We start from the raw sequence: 18,313 nt of genomic DNA, 5'->3' as shown, positions 1-18,313 counted from the left end.
CTTTTTTACTTTTTGTTACACAGAGACCAAGTTCGTGCAGTCAAGAGAGAGGCAGAGAGAGAGAGAGAGAGAGAGAGCGCGTGTGTGGCGAACGATCATCGAAATATCGAGCAGTGACGCTCTTTCAAATTCTCTATCGACGATTTGTTTATTTTCGGCATTTTTCAACGTTAAGTGCAGTGTGGCTCTCGCACTCCTCGTTCCTACACTTTATGGGTTTTTGATGTAATTTTAAAATTGACACACATATACAAGCGCACATTCGAAAGGCCAGTGCAGTAATCAAAGTGTAATGTATGCTGATCGTACAAACGTGTTGAACTGGCTTCTCTTTCGGATTTGGCTTTCACGTACACAGATTCACACACCGCACACCACAAATTGGAATTTTCGACGGAAAATTGTGTCAAAATTTTTATTACTCTTTAAATTAAACACACATTCACCAAAAAAAACAACCGACATAAAAATAAAATCAAAACTATTCGAATGAATTAGATCACTCGAACAATTTTCACAATAAAAAAAGGACAGAAACTGAACTGAAACGAAGGTATCGGCTGTGATGTTATCGAGTGCGATGCATCGAGAAGCGAGTTTACCAAACGAGCCGATTTTTGATATGACAAAAAAAAGAAACGAACCGAAGTGTTTCGCGCAAAGAAAAACAAGAGAGCAATGTTTCAGTTCGACCGACTGACTGAGTGACTGACTAACTAACTAACTAACAAAAGTTTTTCCGGAGCGCGGCTTGTGAAGAAGAAAGAGAAGAGAAAAGCGACCGACGTCTCGGACGGCAATTAAATATGCTCAGCTAGACGAAGACGACGGTTTGCTTATAGTCGTGCGTAGTATTTTCGGTGTCGAATGTGTTTATTTCAGCTTCTAGAGCCGAGAATGAGAGACATTGGCTTACAATGATCGAGCTAGCAGCCGTGTTGCACACGTAGCCCATTTCCACGTTTCACTCGATTTCCGACTGCCACTTTTTCTCTGCTCCTTTCGCCATATGTGTGTTTGTGTGAGTGAAAACAAGCGACTTTGAAAACATGTGAAAATTGTAAATTGTGTGCTTATAATTTCGCTTCGTATTTATTTACTTATTTCAATTTTTTATTGATATGTTTGTACGTTGAGCGATATGTGTTGCAAAGACACAAGACACACTGTGTGCCCCGTTTGATTCCAATTCATTTTCATTACTCTTTATTTTCCATTTAGTGTGAAAAATTCCGCCTTTTTGCTGCTGCTGCTATTGCGGTCGTTGTTGCTGTTGCCGTTGATTTTTCGCGTTTTATTTAGGTTCATTTCAATTATCGTTATTTTCGGTATGCGCTTACGGCCATTAGCTTCAACTGCCATTCGAATTAGTCATGACGATCTTGTAAAAATCGTACATTCATTTTTCACACTTGATCTTGCACGAGTCACTGAATTTTCCCAATATATGCTCCTCGACACTGTATACGCTAGGATTGTTTATTTATGTTTCCATATGAGAAAGAAGGAGAGCGAACGAGAGCGAACAGGAATGTTGTAAAAAAGGTTTCATTTAGCAATCGTCGACGTGACATTGAGACGGAATTCACAAATCCTACTTTTACTTTCGAATAAAACAAAGGAGAGGCTTTTTGAGAAATAATTCTCTCTTAGGTTAACCTTTTTTGCAATTTAATGAGATCATATGCTCCCATCGGACATTTTCGCTTTCAAAATGGAATAAATGTTCACCTTTAACACGTTCCGAAAAAAAAACTCTCTATTTTCTTCCCGTTGACACTGAACGTGTATCCAAATCGTGGCTCTTTCTGACCCAAATATCAAATGATTTGAGTGCAAAATTTATGGGTTTTTCAAAGTAATTTTGAAAATTGATTCAAACATTGATGAGCAAAACAATGACAACTGTTGCCAACACTTGGGAGCATGCTTTGATCTCGTGTTCCACATTCACCAAACACAATCAATCAAAACCAAAAAAAAACAAAAACTAATTGAAAAACTTGAAATTACAAACAGAACCAACGAAAAGTCTCTATTTTTACGCGTACACAGACACACAATTGAAATTTCCGTCCAAATTTGGTTCATATGTTTCAGTAAAAGTATTTTAATTTTCTTAAAATTCACTCAAACGGATTTAATTGCTTTTCGATGGTTTTATTTTATTACAGTCAATTCACTGGATCAATTAGCTATCTTAAAAACGTAACGAAATAAAAGACACAACGTAAATACGATAAACGCGCGGAAAATGTGTGAGAAAAAAAATATATGAAAAGAAGATTGAGATAATTTTCGGTTATTAAATTGAAGTGTTACGTTTTTTTTCGTTGCTCGGTTGCACCAACGACGGAATAAAATGTGTTTTTTTAGTCGAAGTCAAATGTAATGAGTGTGCTTTGTGTGCTGATGCCGGTTGTTATGATCATCACATATTCGCCTGTTGCTTTTTTTCATTTTCAGAGCACACACTCACACATGCACTTCGAGTCTATAAACGGGGCGCAGAGCGCGCGCACACACCAAGAAAGCTTGGGCTGCGTTGTAGACGGGCCGCAAAGTTTTGCGTCGTGAAAATATCACAATGAATTACGAGCGTTTTGAGAATGAAAATCGTATGATAAGCTGTGTGTGCGACTCGCTTACGTTACGAGGAAGGATTGTAGTACGTGACAGCGGTAACGGAAACCGTACTAAGTTGTTTGCTTCGCAATAAATGCCAAAGATCGTATCAAATTGTTCGATTATCGATTTATTTGATTTCGAACTCTCGAAATTGGGTATCTCTGCTCGTATGCCACATTCATGTGTGTGGATTGTGACGTCATCACATTCGATTTTACGAATGACGGTTCTTATGTGTGTATTTGTGCATGTAGTTTAAAGTTTTTGCAGTTGTATATTCCATACGCAACGGTTACGCTGGTTTTGTTATTTGCTCCACGATGCGATACGTTTTCGCGGGTACGCGCTTTAAGTTCGTCTATATTACTTCAGTTGAAAGCCAGCCACAGTTGCAAGATACACAGCAACAAGTTATATTGTGGAACTGAAAATGTTTGCGTGGGCCAAATATAGAGTCCAACCTCTTTTTCTATATTTGTCCTGTTGTGCTATTGTGTGTACGTCGCTTGCTTTTCGTTTTCTTCTTTCATCCACTCATTCATTCGCTGCATCTCGTTCTGGCAAACGATGAAAATCGATTCATTGAAAGTGTCGTTGAGATATTCGGCATGATCTTATTTGAATGATTCGATATTTCGCTCGTGCCACTCTCCTCTTGCTATTGACATCTCTTTTCATTTATGTACATATGCTCTCCAGCACGAGCGGCCGCCACGACGCGAACACCGAAGAAGAAAAAAAAAACCACAACGACAACAAAGAAGTCTGTGAATAAAAGGCGGGAATTAAATTGAAAGCGGTTGTCTTTTGATTTTCTGATTGAATATCGTTGCCTCTCCGAATAGAAGCTCCAGCTAAGCAAAAAAAAAAACTATCGTCGAGGCTTTGTTCAACACTATAAATTTTATGTGTGTGTGTCTCACGGTTGAAATTTAATAGCAAAAGTGTTGAGAATTGGATGTGCCGGGTGTCAGTACCAGCAATAAAATAGCTCTTTTTCTCGCTGAATGTGTCAACGAAATGCTCAACAAATGGCATCATCTAGCGAAAATAGCTCACTTGTTGCTATTTCCTTAAGGCGCTAACTTTCATCATTTTTGTTGATTTTTTTTCTATCGTCCGAGATTCTATGTTTTCATCGTGTGTCTGACCGGAAAAATAGATGACGACATTTGCACCATCGCCAGCGGCGGTGGCTACTCATCACTCGTTATGATGATAATACCGTGACGTTTGCTAGCTAAGAATAGACGATTCGCTCATTTCGGCAAAACAACAGCGAATCAGAAAAAAGAACAGGAGCCAAAAGCCACACCAGAAACATTGCCTTATAATGATGACAAAAACATCACATTGTGACAATGTAATTTATTTTTTCCCCACAACGAACACGCAATCGTTATTACGTTCCTATCCTATCGCTGGGATTCCAATTTGTTTTTTTCAGCCACCAGTTCCCACCACTCATTCGTCAAATGAAAATGATTAAAGGATTTTATTTGCGGAGTTGTTTACACACATACCGAACATCGTATAAAATTTCCCACAATAGTCGTAAAATTAGGAATGCGTCCCAAAGTGGCTTCAGATTCTAACACGTGTTTCGATTTTTCCGTTTTTACAGAACTTTGCACTGAATCACGTTAAATAAAGAACACGACTATTTTTAATTTGCTGCACCCATTTTCCAAATGAATAAAAACACACACACACACACACACAAACGAAGAGAAAAAATATGTGTTTCTCAAAATAACTGTCAATTTTTGAATCACAACTTTATTTATGGGTATTACAATAAGGTGAGCGCTAAACAAATTGCTTTGAACCTAATTCTGTGTTTTTTTTTCTTTTCATCTCTTGTCTTCTCATTGTTCAATCGTCAATAATTGCTATTGTTATTGGCTGTAACTGCGCCACAGTTCATGTGGCAGTTACTTAACATTATGGATGTTTTTGGTACATGCAAATCGACACCAGAAAAAAAATACTAACAACTGTAACCGAATTCATGGCACCGTTTCGTTGGTTTTTGACGTTCATTCAGTACTACCATATGCAAAAAGGTATGCATAATAACTGCGAAGAGAGTGAGAGAGAGCGAGAGAAGGAACCAAAAAAAAAACGATTGAAACAAACCAGTAATCGGGTGACAGCCCACACATTCACTTTTCCTTATTTAGTCGTTTAATTGCAAAACATTTGAATTAATTCGTTTCGAATATTGAAATCGCTTTAAATACCATTTAAATCGCCTGTTCGCAATTTGTCTCTTGTTCTCTCTCTCAATGGGATTTAACTTCATGGTTTTCAGTTTTTTTCGGCTGCGCTTTCAGACTGTCAAAAAAGCATATGACACAATTAACTGTTTCTCCGAGTTGAGCCTTTACCGTTTACGGCGCACATGCCAGACAAGCATTTTTTTGTGTTTCTTTGTGATGTCATTTTGGAAATCTTTGACTAAATTTATTTCAATCAAGGGAATGTGGCATTCCCAAAGCCTTCATTTTTTTGAGTCGGAAAAAATCAATTCAATGGAATTTCGCTTCAATTTTCGTTGATTAAAAATTTCATTCAAATTTAATCGCTTCACAATAATTCAAAACACTTTGGTCGTCAGTCAGTCTTCATTCATGAAAATGCAACCCATTCAAAAGAAATCATAAAATTTACTCAATCCGAATCTCACATTCATGCAAATCTACGGCGCACATGCTTCGAAAAAAAGAATGTCTCTTCGAGTATCTCTCAGACTCTTTAGGAACGCTATGGTAATGTGCAAGAGCGCACAATAAGGCGATTGAGCAAAAATGAAATACGAAGGAACAACAACAACGACACACTCACGTTTTGATAAATTTATGAATCGCGCCAACGAATTCGTAACCAGTCCATTCATAAATGAAAATCCATTTTTTGTAGCATGCCATACGTGATTTGTCGATTCAAATTGTGGCAATAGATATTTTGCGCTGTACAGCCAGACGATGCAGTTGTGCAGTGCACGTGGGCTTAAATCATATATCTTTTAGCCGATCGTTTTCGTTTTATTTTCATTTTTTTTTTTCGCTCGCTCTCTTTACTCAATGCAATTCTGTTCTTAAAATGGTTCAGTTGTTTGTGTCAGACGTACGAAGCTGAAAGCTTTTTGTTAATTTATTCTGCGTTTCCATTTCGTACCCGATAAAGTGCTGACTCTAACTTTCAAGAATGAACGAAGAACAATGATGATGCCAAATGAAAAGGTTTTGTCTCACCACACCATTCGCATCCAAATCAAAGGACAAAATTCATTTTGCAGAAGATATAATGAACAAACTTGTTTCGCGCTTGTGAGCTGTTGACATGTACTTTTTTTTGCTACATTTTAATTGCTTTTAATGAAATATGTCACACAAATGAGATTAAAAATGTTCGATGTGAAGTAAAGTATGTGTGACTTTGGCGAACCATCTTCGATGCATTCACAGTCAACGAACGAAGGCATAAATTAAATTTTTTTTTCAAATAATTCCATTGATTATAATAATAACATAATTTGACATATTCACAAACATTTGATTTATACGTTTGTCACATTTGATACCTTTATTTGGTTCAATTCACACCATTATGAATATCATGTATAAAAATTGAATTTGAGTTCATCATTTATAGAACGAAATCTGCGGCAAAATTGACTGTTGCCATCAATGGAGTCAAAGTAAGTTTGAATAAAATTTGTAAAATAAAATAAATCAAATCAAATAGCTACAAAATTTTCGCTTTCATTTCATTTGATGAATTACTGCCGCAAGCGAAGCTTACATCATGTAAAAATGACACTTTGTAAAAGAGATTTTTCATCTGATTGCATTGCTATGGCGTTGTAAATGAATGGTTTGGAGCGAAAATTTAATACAGAAAAGTTGAGCGGAAAAATGTCGATGATGAATGAGCGGAAAATGGATAGCTATATAGTAAACTGTATAGTAAACTATAGTGAACTATATAGTTATCCCTTTTCATTTGACATTTTTCCGCCCAACTTTTCTGTATTACATTTTCGCTCCAAACCATTCAAATATTCAATTTCATTTGATGAGAGCATTTCTATGGAAATCCTCTTTCAATCGACAATTTTTTTCCATATTTTTAATTCAGACCGATTGGTTCAATTTTTTTACAAACAAAAGGTTGGATACTGACACAAAATTTGGAATGCTATGAAGAAAACGAGAGCATAATGCATTAACACAATACACACGCTGCCAGGAGTGAATATGTTAGTATATAATGCATCGCACTAACTGACTACTGCAATAGGTAAATGAACGAAAAATTGTGTCAAACCGAACGAAAAATTGTGATCGAAAGGATGTGTAAAGTCCATAGCCATTTGCACACCAATAATTTTTTTTATTTTTTTTTCGTAGATTTACCTTGGCATCAATCATATAATGACTTTTTTTAATGTAATCGCCCAAAGGATACTTTTGAATCGCTTTAATTGACCCCAATCCACGTATTTCATATAAGTGGACAACTTGGCATACACAGTACTACAATGTATAACACTGAACGCATTCATATTGCTGACAAACCATACTCAATACTCCACGTTCACTAGAAAAGATACTTTACAAACGTTAAAAATAAACGCAACAAAAACAACCTACAAAATGAATCAAATCGAATGACGATAATGAGCGAATGCACAGAGCACAGAAAACATAAGTCTCATACATGCAAATATATCGTTTTGATCCGAATTGTCACACTAAAGTTGACATTTCATAGAAATGCAGAATTTAAATGAAAATATTGGATCTATTCTTTGTGCAAATGACTCTAGAGTAGTAGGTTTCGCTCGAAATTGGCGTATTTGCTAGCAAGGAAAAGTGTATGTATTTGAATACACCTCTCGGAAAATCATTGTGAGCCACATACAAAAGATTTCACCCATCGATTGCCAATCAGAAGACAACCTACTAAAAAAGATTCATGGTGGGTGCATCGCAATAGAATGAATGATAAGAGCTGGGTCTCGTATCATCGCATAATCAAATTGTCCGGTCAAAATTCATTAAATATAAAATTTTCTAAAAGTCGATACCATTCGTAAAATTACGCAGGATTTCAGTTCACCCACAATGGAATCTATTTTGATATCAGCCTACATGAATGACAGGACCAAAGAAGGAAAGGAATGTCAGTTGACTTTGAGTTTTAATGATTTGAAAATGTACAATGCAAAAGCGACCGTTAATGCGACGCACTCATGCAGGAGCGTGTCATAAATATCATATTCAGGGATTAGTTTCCTGCTGGCTTCAACTCTTTTCGGTTGATTTTTGTCTATTGGTGGTATTAATACAGAATTCTGTGTATACATTGTGTAACGGCTGAGAGACGGACTGTGGAAACACATTGATCGCGTTTTAACAGTACATTAATCTGACCGCAGGCCATTGCAAACACACACACACACAGCACCGAAATGCGAACACCATACACGATATTTGCCATGGTCAACAGTGGAAAAATGGACAACGAAAACGAGACAAAAAAACGAACAAATAAATAATCGACACGGTAAAAACATTTAAAATAGTCCCATGTTCATGTAATCTACAGCGCACACTACCCAATGAGCCATTTTTATGAGCGTCACGACATCGAATGTGATTATGAGTTCAACTGTTGTTAATGATCTTCAATTGTGAATAGGCGCCATTCACTGGATATTTGAATATACAAAGCCAATAGCAATTGAAATTAAATTAAAACATTGAATGGTTTGAGCCAGCGATGCAATGGAATTTTATTTAAATTTGGTGCGAAATGCAAAGCTGAAATTGGATGCATATTTACTGTTTGTGCATAATTCACTTCTAATGTAATTTTGGTGGAACTTCTTGGAACATTGTGAATGTGGCGATCAGAAGGACCCTCATTCTCCTCTTCAATATCGAATAATTCGATGTCATCGTTTCTGTCTACACTTTGTCCTTCCATTTGATTGATATGGTCTCCTCCCGTACCCACTCAATTGATGTCTCCACCACACATATGCCAGAATAAATGAATTGTGAAAAAATATATAAATTAAACGACACCAAGTAAACAGACTCCTGTAAAAAGTGGTGCTATCCCTCCACTGAAACTGGGTTAAATGTTGAAAGATTGCATTTCGACAAAATTTAAATAGAAAGTTCGAACGAAAAACACGTATCGTTTACCCCAGAAATCAGTTAAGGAAAAGAAAATCTTTCGTTTGTAACGTAAAACCGGATGATCTTCATATACCAATGTTGCTGCAATACTGTCGATCAGTTCGTTTGTCTCTTCGAATATTTTATATCCAAGAATATGCACATCACTGCCGACAAAATTTTGCAAGCAGTGGCAATCAACAACCCTGGCTCGTCCATTTTTCATCATTCAAAATTCCAACAGCATTTGCGCTTTTGGAGCCACACAACTTTTCAACACTTCGTACAAACATATGGGCTTTGGGTTGGCGACTATGGAAAATGGATCGGATCGGATTAAACTAGACTTAGATTAGAGCATCAAATCGCAGAAAAATGAATAAATGCCGAGACATACTTCGGTTTGGATAGAAATGAGGGATGCAGCTACACAACTTGTACACGAGCTCCAAACGACACTCCTGCATGCAGAGTCCTCGCGTGTAAATCAGATAATGATTTAAATTCGACTTGAACTGAATCGGCAGAGTCGCTGTTCGACACTAGTGTCTCTGTCAGATTTCCCATATTTTCGACATTAAAATTATACATAACTAGCTGAACCCCGCCCGCTCCGCTGGGCATAAAGAAATGAATAAATAAGATACTTTATTTTAAATATTTTAAAAATTTTATTTTATATTTGCCGCGGAGGGCCGAATGAACGCGCGCGAAATGTAAATTTACATTCTCATCAATTGTAATTGTTCGTATCCAAGAAATTCATTGTCGACAGTGGCCTTCAAAATGGTGTGGACATCATACGTAGGTGTAACGGTTCACGAAGTGTAACTGTTCAGGATTGTTGATGCCTTGTGAAATCAAGGCGATGCGACGTTTCCGAATTGACTGGACAATTTCGAGCATTTCTTCCGGTATATCATCCATTTCCTGGTGTGATATTCCTAGTTGCTTCAAATGTGGCGCTTGATCCAAAATTTCACGCCTTCAAGTGTCGATTGTGGCGAGCACATCCTAACGATAGAATTCAAATTGTCATTTCTTAAATTTGCCGTGCGGTGGCGAGAAGTGTCAGCCACACACACAAGGATTCACTGACGTGAATGCAAGTGTGTGCGTGAGCAGCACACTTGTCGCCGTCTCACAGCCACTTGATTGTTTCTCTTGTGTCAACTCATTCTTCTCACTTCGACCGCTCAACCGAACACACGCTCTCACGAAAACATCATTTTTTCATACGCATTGTAAATCGATTCATTCCAACTCAATTTTCTAATCATTTCTTTGCCTTATTATTAGTTAAGTAATTTTGTTATCTAGTTTTACCTTTTGAATTTATTAAAAGAGTTATAACTACATGGAGAAACAAAAACGTTGGTGTAAATTCATTTTTTCATAAATATTAACATGTGATTTACCCACACGATTCGCACATGACAGTAAAATTCTGGGCACTTTTAATCTTGGACACAATATCGCAAATGAACTTTGCATGCAATTCGTATATACCAAATGAACTAAATCCAATTTGTAGGTCAATCGAACGAAGACGGGTGTAGCCGAAATCTCGTTGTAAATAACGCATAATTTGATTTTTCGGTAAAACAACAGCATCTTTGCAATCGATGTAAATTTTTAATACTTCTATGCGATTGTGAACAGCCAATTTAATCAATGGATAGTAAAGATCGCTTCCGTATTACGTGTGTGATGTCAGACCGATTGTGGTCAGATCACTGAATTTTTGAAGAAACCCATATCCATTCATCATATTTGCATTGATATGGGTCATGCTGCGATTATCACGCCGTTTATTCAAGTGGAAATCGGCAAATGACTATAGCTTTGGGCAGCTTTGAGGCAATGAGTCGAACACTTCCGTGATATCAGTGAAACTAGTGACTGAAAACTTCCAGTTTTGGTTTTGATCGCAAAAACACCGCCAGATCATTTAACACTATGACTGTTCTTCATATTTTTTACCTATTACGGTTCTTGGGGGCCTCCAGGGCCCCATATGTATTTCATATGAAATCTGGACTGTTATAATGAGAAATAGTTGAGAGATAACAAATTAGTGTCTGAAGCAAAGTTGTAATACTCGAGGTTTGCTATAATTTTGTTGCAACAAATATTGCTTATCTCTTATCGGTTCCGCGAAAAACGCAAAAAAACGCGAAAATCGCGAAATTTTCTCACCTCGTTTTAGTGAAGCCGATAAGAAGTAAGAGACTTGCCCCTTCGACAGAAATGTAGAACAGGTCGAGTACTACAACTTTGCCTTAGACACCATCTCGTTATCTCTTATTAGTTCCGTGAAAAAGGATAAGGAAAAAAACGCGTTTTTCGCGGTTTCTCGCGTATTCTGCGAAACTGATAAAAGATAACGACTTGGTGTCTTCGGCAAAGTTGTAGAGCAGCTTGAGTACTTCAATATCTCTTATCAAAGTCCAGTTATAATATATAATAGCCATGGGGCCCTGTAGTCCCCCAAGAACAATCCAGCGTAACATGTTTTGCGGCAGGCTGTATTTTACACATACTCACACATATGCATATGTGTATATGTCATTCGTGTAGAGAAATGTTCAATCTATGCAATGGAACTTAACTCCGGTTGGTTTATACACTGTTTAGTACTTTTATTCAACTTTGAAGTTCGCTGGGGGCCCTGGATGCCCCAAGAACAGTCATAGTGTTAATAAATGGTTTTTAATGTGTACCCAATGCAGACGTAGCTCTTTCAAACTCTGCATCCCGCCATTCGTCAGCCATTTTCCTGACACATAACTTTGCTCTAATGTTAGATGTGTCAAATTTGTCGCAGTCACTGCGATGGCAGCCAAAAATTTCTCCCACAAAACGAAAAAGACCATGTATTGTGACTGTTGAGCACCAACTTATGGAGATTGGTAAAGTATGGCATGGATTCATCTAAGATTTCCTGCGGAGCGATCGATCCTCTGAAATGTAGCTCAACATCGGTCAATCTACCAACGGCACAGTATTGTTTTATACGTCGCAAGAAATGTACCCATTCGAACACCTCTTTATCTTCGGCAATCTTAATCTTGCGCATAGATTTACCGAAAACCTGGAAGATTTTATTTGACGTCCAACGAATCTGCATCTGACGTACGTCACGTGCTCGATTTGGTTTCTTTGCAGTTGTAGTGAAGTCAATCAACTTTTTGCCAATGACCTGTTCGGTTATTAAAGCCTGGAAATATTCGCTCTGCTCGCAAAGTTGAATCAAGTCGGTCACGGTGAGATAATCGAAAATCTTAATTTGAACGTTGGCATTGAGTCCGTGGCGTAGTCGACAGTTTTCATCGGGATCAATGATTTGTGGTTCATTAGATGTCGATGTTTCGCTAGCAAAATCTACCAATTCGCCTTCGTCCGCGTCTGTCTCTAAACGACGGCGTTTCTCGCTGTGGGCACTCATTCTGTATACGTGTTTTCTGTGGAATCCTAAAATCAACAAAATCGAATGGGACACCAGTTTTTTTCTTCAACTGAAATTAATTTGTAACCTGACAAACGTTTTATATATCGCTACTTCGATTGGCAGCAGTCAGTTTTTTTCTTCAATTGAAAAAATAGCTGAATCGTAATTCATTTAATCACTTACCGAACACATTAGGCCCAAAATTCAACTTTTCTCTCCGCTGTTCAATTTAAAAAGTTTAAATGCAGTTTTGAAGACCTTCAAGAGTAGATGCTGTTAATAGTTAAAAACTTTTAGATCGGCTTCAATTTGGCCAAGATTATGTTCACTGTCTAATGCTGACATTTATTTGAAAGAATTTAATATTTTTAACCATTTATGTAATCATTCCCTACTTTTTCCAAAACCAATGTGTTAAATTGAAATAAAGGGTGTCTCAAAAGTACCTGACCGATTTCTTTTTTGAATAAAATCTGCAATTACCGACGGATTTTTGTCATATTTGACAGGTGACGTCTCAAAACTATAGGATTTGGTTCGGAGTTGAATTTCATATGATTTTTCCATTTATGACCAAACCAGCGGCTCCTATTTTAGAGCATAATTTGAGCCCTAAGTAGTATAAAAAAGGGCATTCAAAAACGCGAAAAAACGCGAAAACGCTAATTACCTCGCGTTTTTCGCGTTTTATTATTCCAACAATAGTAACAGCATGCACGCAGCATGCTGTGTAATAAAAGAAGACGAAGACAAAAGGGAAGGTCAAGCAAAGAGGAAAAAGAAAGAGACCTGAAAATAAGAAACAAAGAAGAAAGCGAAGAAGATAAAGAGAACCTAAAAACAAAAAGAGACCTGAAAATAAGAAATTTGAAATGAAAGACGTTTTTTTTATTTTATTGTTTTCTGTTTTTATTTATTTGAATGAATTGAATTAAAGACATGAATCGTTCAGTTGTTTTTACATAATTCAGTTAAACTTAATTCTTAATTTGTTCAAATTCTATGAAATAATAATTGCCCGCGTTGTTTTGAATCTGCGACGGCATGTTGGACAGGCTTTTTTGCCTCTTTTCTCTTTTTCGAAGTCGATTCATTTATGCGTCTACTTCATGGTGAAATACGCGAAAAACGCGAAAAACGTGAAAAACGCGAAAAACGTGAAAAACGCGAAAAACGCGAATAACGCGAGAAACGCAACGCGAAAACGCGAGAAACGTGGAAAACGCGAAAAATAGCTCGAATTGTTTTCGTGTTTTTCAATGCTCTGAATGTTAGGTATATGCAAAGACGCGCAGCATGAGTGCTGTAAACAAAAAAAGAAAGAGAACACAAAGAAGATGAAAACAAAGAAGACAAAAGAATCCTGAAAATAAGAATTTTTAAATAAAAGACCCTTTTTTTTCATTTTATTGCTTTTTTTGTTTTTATTCATGCTTAAACGGTGAAGCTTGACTGCTTTGTTGATGTGTATAACAATACGGGTAAAGCACCGGTGCTCCGAGGTTTTCATACAAACTTCCCATGTAGAATATCGGAAACAGGCAAAAATCGAAAAAAAAGTTAAATTTTTTTTTTCGATTCTCATACAGTATTTCATGTGCCCAATCCAATGGTGTTATCGGCACATCGAAATTCGCGCTCCTTATCACTTAATTTTCACTCCGAAGCCAAATCACAACCAAAACAAACATTAAAATGAATCATCATTCCAATGGACTTGAAAGTGTATCGAAAATTTTTGCTTCAATTAAAGTGAAACACGATTTCTATAGTCCACAGATATTTTACGATTCACTTACAGCCGAACAGAATTTATGTTGCACTTTTAAAAATCAAGAATATTGTGTTACGGTTATCCATAAGTGGTTCAACTTTAGTCATTTTTATTCCCGACCACTAATATCTACAAATTATAAAATAATATTGTACAAAATCAAATTTAGCCAGTGATTGGCCAGTGTTAAATAAAATAAAATGAAAAAACTTCATGACCAAGTATGGACATGGTTTTAAATTTATCCCTAGGATAGCAAAATGTTGAACATTTTTGTGAAAAAATTGATTCGAAATATCCGTATTATTAAAATTTGTGATGAAAAACCAGGGAATATTGGCTTGAACTTCAATTTTGACTGTGTTTTGAGCAAAAATTGACAATTTATTTCTTGTTTCCTCTCCGGTATTCATCCTTGGTATAAAAAAATTTCAAATATTTTAATATGACTGGAAATTTTTCATATTTATGGCACCAATAAGAACAGAAATAAAGTTTAACATCAATTTAAATTGAGTAAGAATTTTGCTAGAAATTTTGGTATTTTGACCAAAAAATTTATCCCTAGGATAAATTTATCACGAGGAACATAAATTGGGCAGTTTGGAGCGAAAATTTTAAACAGAAAAGTTGCGCGGAAAATTTTCAAATGAAAAGAGATAGCTATATAGTTCACTATAGTTCACTATATAGCTATCCCTTTTCCGTTCATTCATCATCGACATTTTTCCACGCAACTTTTCTGTATTACATTTTCGCTCCAAACTGCTCAATTGACTGGTCATGAAATGCAATGAAAATCTGCAGAACGATTTCGTGCGTTTATTTCACGAAATTTTTGCAAAATTTATCTCCTCCTAATGCGTCATACAATCTAAAGAACCTTCAATAAAGAATACATAAAAATAAGACTCAACATATAGATATCCGAATGATTCTAAAAGAAGTCTGTTGCTATTTTGGAGATACAGACGGCTTCAAAATTAAAACCACGCGTAGAACTTCAAACAGACATAAATAATATGAATTTTTCTAAACATTTCATGGCTGTTTTATTTGTATCGTTATTTAAAAATCAACAATACGATTTTATACATAGTAGTTATCTAATGAATATCTTAACTACAGGGGGGTTACAGATTGACAGTTGAGCTGCATGATATATACTGAATGAATAGTTCTGCAGCTTGCCGTATATGATATTGTAGGGCAAACTGCGGCGCTAGTGTGCTTGTGTTTCAATCTACAAACCCCCTGCTTAACTATGCGTATTTTAAGAATATGTGAACCTGAAGCAAAGAGAGTATTTATTACAATTAAATTTCTAAAGGAATAGAATAAATATTTGCGAACAGATTTAATTGAATGTTAGGAGGCAAAATGATATCAGAACATCGAAACATCGAAACAATATACTCCGATGCCATACCACAAGAAAATTATTCTTCCAAAAGTTCCAAGAATGCTTTTGGTACTAAGCCATTTATCTAAAAAATAAAGATTGAAATAAAAATCACGTAATTCAAATTTTATTTTTTTTTTTTCCATTTTCACTTACCAGGCCTTGTTTTCCATACATATAATCAGAATTGAGGGGATTTAATTCCGTCACAAATATGATCTGTTGTTAAAGATGTTTATGTCAGTTTAAAAAAAGAAAGTCTGATTTGAAACCATCTCACCTCATTAGCGCTGAGATTAAGCTCAGTACTGTCCGTTGCGTCATATGAGCAAAGTACCCGAGCTCTTTGTTTCCAATCGTTTTGTAAGCCACAAATATTCTGACTGTTACATGAGTTTCCTGGTGCATTAGCGCTGTTCAGGTTCTTTGGTTTGTCGTTATGTAATACAACTGGAACGTATGGCTGGTGTCCTCCCAGACTATTCAAATACGAAGAAGAAGAAAAAGAAAAAATTGAAAATTTCCAAAATATTGCAAAAATATAAACGAATCTTAATTTATATTTTATATGCTGCCAATTAATTGAGCTCGCAAAAATTGACTTTAGTTTCCTGCGTGTCCACATCGGACCACCCGTTTGGCCGCCAGCCCGGAACAGACGGACAAAACTCCTACAATAATCGCTCATCTTTAATTGCTTTCATATATTTCTTTCTTTCATTATTGTTCACATATTGCAATTGATTTCACATACTGATTTTTCAAGTATTTGTTCGTGTATGTTGGTAGTTCTAATAATTCCTTGTTGCGTGTGGGTCTATTGTTATTCTACACTAGTTTCGATTTAAAAAAAAAAAGATTCTAAATTATTATCATCACCTAATAAATCATATATTTTTTATTTTTATTTTATTGTGTGCAACAATTTTAAAAAAGTTTTAGACAATACAGGAGTGACTATACTAGGGCGTTAGTACTACCTGAGACAAGAATAACCCAAACTGAGTTTTGCAAGTTCTGTTGGCGTTTTCGTTTTATCGACTTATATGTTTTTTTCCTATAATGGATTTTTGGCAAAGTTGACATCTTAAATTTTTGGTCCATAAATCATTCAGTAATTGGCGATAGCGTATTATTATCTTGAGCAAAGTTGTTGCTAAAAGTCCAATAAATACATTTTACAACAAACTATGCCCAAAAAGTCAGATTTTGTAGGTTGTTTGGGGCAAAATGTCGAAAAAATGGTCGATTTTTCCAGTTTTTCGACTAAAACTCGCAACGTATTCATTTTTCTGGCCACCATCTTTGACGATTTCATGGCCAACGTAAAGAGAAACCACTTTGCTCAACACGCCAATCCAGAAAAAATCATGTTCTGTCTACCTTTTGGGTAGGGCTCAAAATCACTCTTAAGTACCAAAAAATGGTCAATTTGTTGAGAATTTTGGCCTATTACATGGAAATGACTGTATATATTTCCATTATTTTTCACTTGAATCTTCGAGAAAGTGTGTCTGCAGATAACGTGAACTTATTTTTAAGCTAGTTTAGTAAAAAAAATCATTCATTTACAGGGAAATTTCAAGTTTTTCACCTATTTTTGAGCGTTTGGTGGACATTTGGTAAAATGAAGACATGACAACAGCCAAATTTCAGTTTCTTATGTATGTCACATTAAAGCTGATGTTCATAGCTACAAAATAAGGCCAATATAATCTACCTACGATGTCCAATCGGAAAGTTATGGCTCCTCAAGTGATGACATGTTCATTTTTTGCAACATGTTGATGCTAATTATCACTTTAGCGGTCATAAGTGCCCTACCAAACGTCTTAGGCAGGTTCCATTGGCCTTATTTTTCAGCTACGAACATCAACTTTAAAATATCATACCGTTAAAACTGAAATAGATCATCTGTCATAACATAATTTGACCCAAAGGTCACTACAACCCACCAAAATCGGATCAAAAATCAAATTATTCTCTCAAATACATTGAAACATATCTTTCATAAATAACTTGAACATCAGTACAGATAATCTGAGGTTATGTGTGATGTTTTTTTTTTAATATTTGAGAAAAAAAATCATTTTTATGCAGATAATTTGATTTTTGATCTCTAGTAACGTTTCAAATCATAGTCCATGTAAACTCAATTCACTCTGCAATCAACATGGATCTGCCTTTACAGACGTAAAACTTCTCGTCAATTTATCAACCGGTATAAATTGAGCGACGACTTTTGCTGTCCCAGGGTCTCAAATTAAACGTGTATTTAAACGCCTCACATAGCCTTTGTCCCTTTGGAAACGTTTACCAAAGGTTATCCTGGACCGTTTGCCATAGACTAATATCAAGCATTTCCATCTTGGTTGTATGACTGTTTTAGTTTTCATGTTCCTACTATTGTGAATAGCGCATGATGTACGAAAAGAGCCAGGTTTTTAACGAGGCGAGAACTGAAAGTTATCGAAAATTATCACTACTAATTGTTTATCAATCTAAATATGTAACAATGAAAAAATTGACCATGTCGAAGTGATGAAGGATCTGGGAGTCATTTTGGATGTAAACATGAATTTCAACGCACACATTGAATTCATTACCGCCAAAGCAAAGTCAAGATTAGCATGGATCAAACATTTTGGGAGAGAGTTCGAGGACCCGTGGACAATTAAGAAATTATTTTTCACATTTGTATTACCGATAATCGAATATGGCTCACAGATTTGGAGCCCATACACCGCTGAAAAGATTGCTCGAGTTGAATCCGTCCAAAACTGTTTGCACTGCGTAAAATGAAATGATCGCATGGATTTAAGTTGCCACCATACGAATGTCGATTGCTGGAATTGCACATGATT

At 36.0% G+C, this 18,313-nt stretch overlaps 1 protein-coding gene and 1 long non-coding RNA gene across 4 annotated transcripts in view; both read right to left on the bottom strand.

Moving 5' to 3' along the window:
* Window positions 1-2,426, bottom strand: part of LOC129571286 (homeobox protein 5-like) — a 53,183-nt gene extending 50,757 nt beyond the window's left edge. Inside the window, exon 1 of one of the 3 annotated variants that reach the window (XM_055451061.1) lies at window positions 2,323-2,426. The gene's annotated coding sequence lies outside the window, so the exon portion shown is untranslated. Of the gene's footprint in view, window positions 1-309; window positions 813-2,322 lie in introns of those variants that run through there. The other 2 variants (XM_055451080.1, XM_055451069.1) reach the window with 2 other exon arrangements.
* A 12,879-nt stretch (window positions 2,427-15,305) lies between these two features.
* On the bottom strand, window positions 15,306-15,815 carry LOC129571273 (uncharacterized). Its single transcript, XR_008688244.1, has 3 exons — window positions 15,730-15,815; window positions 15,606-15,668; window positions 15,306-15,534 (listed from the first exon to the last, which is right to left on the bottom strand). It is a non-coding gene; the product is annotated as an uncharacterized LOC129571273 (long non-coding RNA).
* Between the last annotated feature and the right edge of the window lie 2,498 nt (window positions 15,816-18,313).

This window comes from Sitodiplosis mosellana, unplaced genomic scaffold (genome assembly GCF_009176505.1).
Source record: "Sitodiplosis mosellana isolate CC-2019 unplaced genomic scaffold, AAFC_SMos_1.0 Smas_scaffold_1, whole genome shotgun sequence".
NCBI lineage: Eukaryota > Metazoa > Arthropoda > Insecta > Diptera > Cecidomyiidae > Sitodiplosis > Sitodiplosis mosellana.
This window is presented reverse-complemented; position numbering and strand designations above follow the sequence as displayed.